Genomic DNA, 6,365 nt, shown 5'->3' on the forward strand with positions numbered 1-6,365 from the left:
AACTAAATGGCCAGACTGTTCTATTTTTTGATAGTTTTGTTTTCATTAAAATATGTAAATATCCCTATTTAAAACTTCAAAAAGTTTTACCTTTAAATATTTTATAGTTTGATATTCACTGAATACAATTTGTAGTTTGCCTTTCAGTTTGACTATGTCAGAAAAATAAAATTCCTGATAAACATAGAATATTGTTTTTATTTTTACATTTTAATGAGAATATTCAAATTATGTATACATTAAATAGAATTACATTTTATTTTCAATCCTTTAGAATATATCATTGAGAATGAATAAAAGTTGTGATCATGATAGAAATTTCAAAAAGTGAAATTCAGAAAATACAAAAGCTAAAAGGAACAAAGGAAAAGAAAAACTCAAAGAGAAAGTCTTTCAGTTTTTTTATTGAAAACAGTGGGAAAAAACTGAAATTCCTAGATCTAAAAATAAGACTTAAACTCAATATCAGAAAAACAAACAACCTAATCAAAAAATGGGCAGAAGATCTAAATAGACATTTCTTCAAAGAAGACATACAGATGGCCCAAAAAACACATGAAAAGATCCTCAACATTGTTAATTATTAGAAAAGCACAAATCAAAACTACAATGAGTTTATCACCTAACACCAGTCAGAATGGCCATCATTTAAAGAGTCTACAAAAATAAATGTTCCTACACTGTTGGTACAAATATAAATTAGTGCAGCCACATTGGAGAACAGTATGGAGGTTCCTTAAAAAATTAAAAACAGAGCTACCATGTGATCCAGAATCCTTCTCCTGGGCATATACCCAGAGAAAACCATAATTGGAAAAGACACACACGCCCCAATGTTCACTGTAGCGCTATTTCCAATAGCCAAGACACGGAAGCAACCTAAGCGTCCATCAACAGAGAAATGGATAAAGAAGATTCAGTAGGTATATACAATGGAATATTACCCAGTCACGAAAAGAATGAAATAATGCCATTTGCAGCAATAAGGATGAACCTAGAGATTATCATACTAACTAAAGTAGGTCAGACAAAGATAAATATCATATGATATCACTTATATGTGGACTCAAAAAGTGATACAAATTAACTTATTCATAAAACAGAATCAGACTCATAGACCTAGAAAACAAACTTATGGCTGCCAAAGAGGAAATGTTTGGGCAGAGGGAAAAATTAGGAGTTTGGGATTAACATATACACACTACTGTATATAAAATAATAAGAACCTACTGTATAGCACAAAGAATTCAACTCAACAGTCTGTAATAACCTATATGGGGAAAAAAATCTGAAAAAGAATGAACAGATATATATATATATATATATATATATATGTATAATTAAATCACTTTGCTGTACCCGTGAAAATTATAGAAATTTTTAAAAACTCTGGCTTAGAAAAATGTCCACATTTATATAGCATCCATTTAAAAAAGTGATATTGGATATTTGAATGATATTTTTAATAATAGTATTCAATAACTGGCTGCCTCCCTGGTGGTTCAGACAGTAAAGTATCTGCCTGCAATTCAATAGCTATCACTGCTTGGGTCACTCTTCTCTGGCTACATCTCTATTTGTGGGTCTCCTTCTAGACTGTACTATGTTTCATTAACCCACATGTCTATCTTTGCAACAATACCACTCTGTCATGATTACCATGGTTTCATAATAAATCTTGGTATCAGGTTATGGCAACTTCTCCAACTTTGTTCTTTTTTAAGTGTCTCGGCTACTTTAGGTTTCTGCATTTCCATGTAAATTTTAGAATAATCTTGTCCATTTCTACAAAAATTCTTCTGAAATTTTTATCGGGATTTCATTACACCTATAGATTAATTTGAAAGAGAATTAGTGTCTTGAAACTAATGAGTTTCTGATTCTTGAGCCTAGTATATTACACTACTGGTTTAGGTCTTAATTTCCCTTACCAGTGTTTTACAGTTTTCACATATCTAAATAAACCTATTTTACTTCCTTTTTTTTTATGCTACTTTAAATTACAGTGGCTTTTTGTTTCATTTTCAATTGTCTCTTGCTCTATATAGAAATATAATTGATTTTGGGCATATTGTACTTGTATCCAATGACCTTGCTAAATTCATTTAGTTCTAGGAGATTTTGTAGTTTTCGTGGGATTTCTACATGAATAATCATGTCATCCACAAATAAAATCAGTTTTACTTCTTTCCAATCTGAGCCACTTTCATGGTGGCTCAGACAATAAAGAATCTGCCTGCAATGTGGGAGACCCATGTCCCATCCCTGGGTTGGATAGATCCCCTGGAAAAAGGAATGGCTACCCACTCCAGTATTCTTCCCTGGAGAATTTCATGGACAGAGGAGCCTGGCAGGCTACAGTCCATGGGGTCACAAAGAATCAGACCCCCATGAGTGACTTTCACTTTCCAATCTAAGTGCCTTTTTTCACCTTACATTATTGACTCTCTGGGGTCTCTGGTAAAATAATGAATACAACTGGTGAAAATGGACATCCTTGAGCATAGGGGAAGGTATTCATTCTTAACCTCAAGTATGAGGTCTCAGTTGGAGGTTTTATTGTAAATGACCTTTATCAGGTTAGAAAAGTTTCTTTCTGTTCCTAGTTTGCTGAGAATTTTATCATGAATAGGTGTTGAATATTGTCAAATGCTTTTTCTGTGTCTATTGAAATGTTCATATTCTTTTCTCCTTTATTTTATTAACATCATGTATTACATTAACTAAATTCAGATGTTATACAAAATTTGTATTCCTGGAATAAATACAGGATATTGCTGGATCTGATTTGCTAATTTTTTGCTAATATTTTGCATCTGTATTCATAAGGGAAGTTAATATTGAATTTTCCTTTCTTGTAATATCTATGGCTGGTTTTAGTGTCAGGGTAGGTAATGTTAGGTTCATAAGGTGGGTTGGAGAGTATTCCCTCTTCCTCTAGAAAGAATTTGTGTAAGATTGCTACTATTTCTTTCTTAAATATTTAGTAGAACTTATCAGTGAAGCCATCTGGGCATTAAGATGGTTTTGTTGTTGTTCTGTGGGGAAATTTATTTTTAGCTTTTTATTTTGAGATAATTTTAGACTTGTTGAATAATTGCAAAAAATAGTACAGTGAGTTCCTGTATATCCTTTACCCAGCATCTCCTAAGGTTAATAGGGGTTCTGTCTTTTCCATTCAAGCATTTTTTTCCTCTCTGTGCCTTAGTTTGGATACTGTTGTAGAATGAATTGTGCCCCCTTAAAATGTATGTGTAGAAGCCCTAATCCCCAATGTGACTTATTTGAAGATAAGGCCTTTAGTGGAGGGAATTATGGTTAAATAAGGTCATAAGAATTGGTACTAATCCAAAGGACTCATGTTCTTATAAGAAAGGAAGAGACATCACAGAACATCTTCTCTCCCTCTCTTTCTCTCTCTCTCTCTTTCTTCTTCTTCTTCTGTATGTACACAGGGAGAAGAGGGCATGCAAGGATACAGTAATAAAGCAGCTATCTGCAAGCTAGGAAGAGTAGTTCCACCTAAAACCAACCCTGAAGGCACCTTGATCTTGGACTTCTAGCCTCCAGGACTGTGAGAAAATGAATTTCTGTTGTTTAAGCCACTTGGTCAGTGATATTTCATTATGGCAGCCCAAGTAAACTAAGGCAGATAATTTATTGTTTCAGAGATGTATCTTCCATAACATCCAATCTGTGTTATCCCACTAGATGTGGATTTTTTGTTTAAAATTCATTGTAAAAAAAAAATTGTATTTTTCACCTATATGTTCTATTTCACTGTTCTTTTAAAGTCTTCCATTTCAGTATTTATTGTGTCCATGTTTTCCTTTAAATACTTAAAACAAAATTATAGCTATTACAAAGATCTTATCTGCTAATTCTATTATCTGTCATTTTTGGACATGTCTCTATTGGCTGATTTTTCCTTTATTATTATCTCATTTTCTTACTTCTTAACATGTCTAATAATTTCTAATTGAATCCTGTACATTGTTGTGTGCTGGATTTTGTTGTCCTCCTATAAAGAGTGTCAGCTTTGTTCTGACAGGCAGCTAAATAACTTATGGTTCACCCTGATCCTTTTAAGATTATACTTAAGCTTGATAGAGAAGCCTTTGATTTGTGGCTTGTCTAGGACTTCTCATAGGAGATGATCCTTCTAGTATTTACTGAATGTCTTAGGTGTTCAATGGGATCTCTCTGCTCTGGTTGCAAATCTCTCTCAATACTATGAGAGCTTTAGGAATTGTTCTGCTTACAGCTCGCCAGTCATTCTTTTCATAGCTGCATAGTTTCCCTCTGTGTGTGTGCAGCTTAATATTTAACAACAGACTCAAAAGAAACTCATGCAGATTCTGGAGCTTTTTCTCTGTGTACTTCCTTCCCCTTTGGTCTTCTCCTCTACAAATTCCAGCAAAGTCCACTTCCCTGAACTCTGATCTCTGACTCCTGAATTCCATGAGACTATCATAGTCTGACTAGAATTCTCACCCTTATATCATAGCACCAAAAGTTTCTCTGGGCAGAAAGCAAAATTATCATTGGCCTCACTTTATTTGCTTTCTTTCTCTTTTTTTCATTTATTTTGTGCATTTTTAAGCCATGCTATCAAAAGAAAGCAAGAGTAGCTATATTAATTTCAAACAGAGCAGACTTGCAAGCAAGGAATATTACCAAAGATAAAAAAGCACATTACGTAATGAAGATTAAAAAGCATAATTGCTAATTTTGCATAAGTGGAGGCAAGAAAATTAATTTTATGGAATAATAACATCAAAATTTATGAATTGTGTATGTCTGTCACTCATCCAAACATTTTTGGCTCATCAGCATAACACTCAGATACATTCAATAGCAATGAAATTCAGTCATATTTTATACTTTGCCAACTTTTACTCATTTAAAAACTACATTTTAAATGTAGTTTCAAGACTACATTCAAAAACATAACATGTTGCTTTAATTTCAAAATATATTTTCAAAATATATTGCTTAATAGTTTATTGAGTTGATTTATAACTTTTAAATATTTAGACATATGGTGTACAGGTTCCATGTGAACTCCTGCTACAGGCCCTGCCAGTGTGAGGGATGGGCCTGTCCTTGCCATTACACATTCTTCTGCCTCCAGGCTGAATCACCCCCCAAAGTCCCTGCTCTCTATTGGCGGTGAACACTGATGCCCCCTCTCCATCCCTGCAAAGGCCTAACTCTCCTCACAGTCCAAGAGGAGTCCTATGTTCCTTTCATCCCTGATAATAGCCCTGGAATTCATATCCACACCCCCCCGCCCCGAGGTTGCCATGGATACTGGCTGCTCCCAAATCCCCTTGCATCTCTGGACCACTTGGACCAGTGCTGTAACTGCCATCATTGCCACCAGTGAAGATGGAGCTTTGGGACACTGCAAATGTGTGTGCTCTGCCTGGCCAAGGGCAGCTGACTATCCTCTAAGCCCCTGTATTAGTTTCCTAAGGCTGGTGTAACAAACTCTGTAGCTTTAGACCCACAGAATTGTATTTTCTCACAGTTCTGGAAGCCAGAAGTCCAAAATCAGTGTCATGGGACCAAAATGAAGGTGTAGGCAGAGCCATGTTCCCACCAGAGGTTTTGGGGGAGAAGGTGTTCTCGTTGATGTATGGCTCCTTGAAGAAGGCCTCTTTCTTGATGTGTGGCTGCATCACTCCAGTCTCTGTCTTCCAGATCACATTGTCTCCTCCTTTTCTGTTTGTCCTCAAATCTCCCTCTGCCTGCTCTTAAAAGAATACATGTTGTTGAATTTCAGAACCACCCTGATAATCCCAGATAATCTCGCCATCTCAAGAGATCTAGCTTAATTACAGCTGTAGAGACTCTCTGTCCAAGTAAGATAAGATCTATAGGTCAGAGGGATGAGGAATTGATATCTTTGGGGGCCATTATTCATCTTAATATGATGCCCCACCCCAATTCCTGTTCATACCACTATCACAATTGTCTCAATCCTCCATCACCAGTTCAAAGCCTGAGCCAAAATCTTGACCCAGTTCAAAATTTTACCCATCTTCTCTCCAAGGAATAACAATTCCCAGAATGACTGACAATGGAATCAATTATTCTCTTCAAAAGAAAACCCTACCCTGCTCACCAGAATATGGCTTTGCTTCTCAAAAACAAAATAACAAAATAACTTAATTTTGTATAATCAGATTTGGGGAAATATATGAGTCTTATCCATGCTCACTTTGTTGTAATTTTACATTATAAAAGCCATTTGAATTTTTTTAATTTTCTTTCCTCTGTTAATGTCCTCATGCACCACTAAACCCGGGGTCCTTTGCAGACCAGCATGCATCTAGCATGTTTCTCTCTCTTCCACACTC

Source organism: Odocoileus virginianus, chromosome 5 (genome assembly GCF_023699985.2).
Source record: "Odocoileus virginianus isolate 20LAN1187 ecotype Illinois chromosome 5, Ovbor_1.2, whole genome shotgun sequence".
Lineage (NCBI taxonomy): Eukaryota > Metazoa > Chordata > Mammalia > Artiodactyla > Cervidae > Odocoileus > Odocoileus virginianus.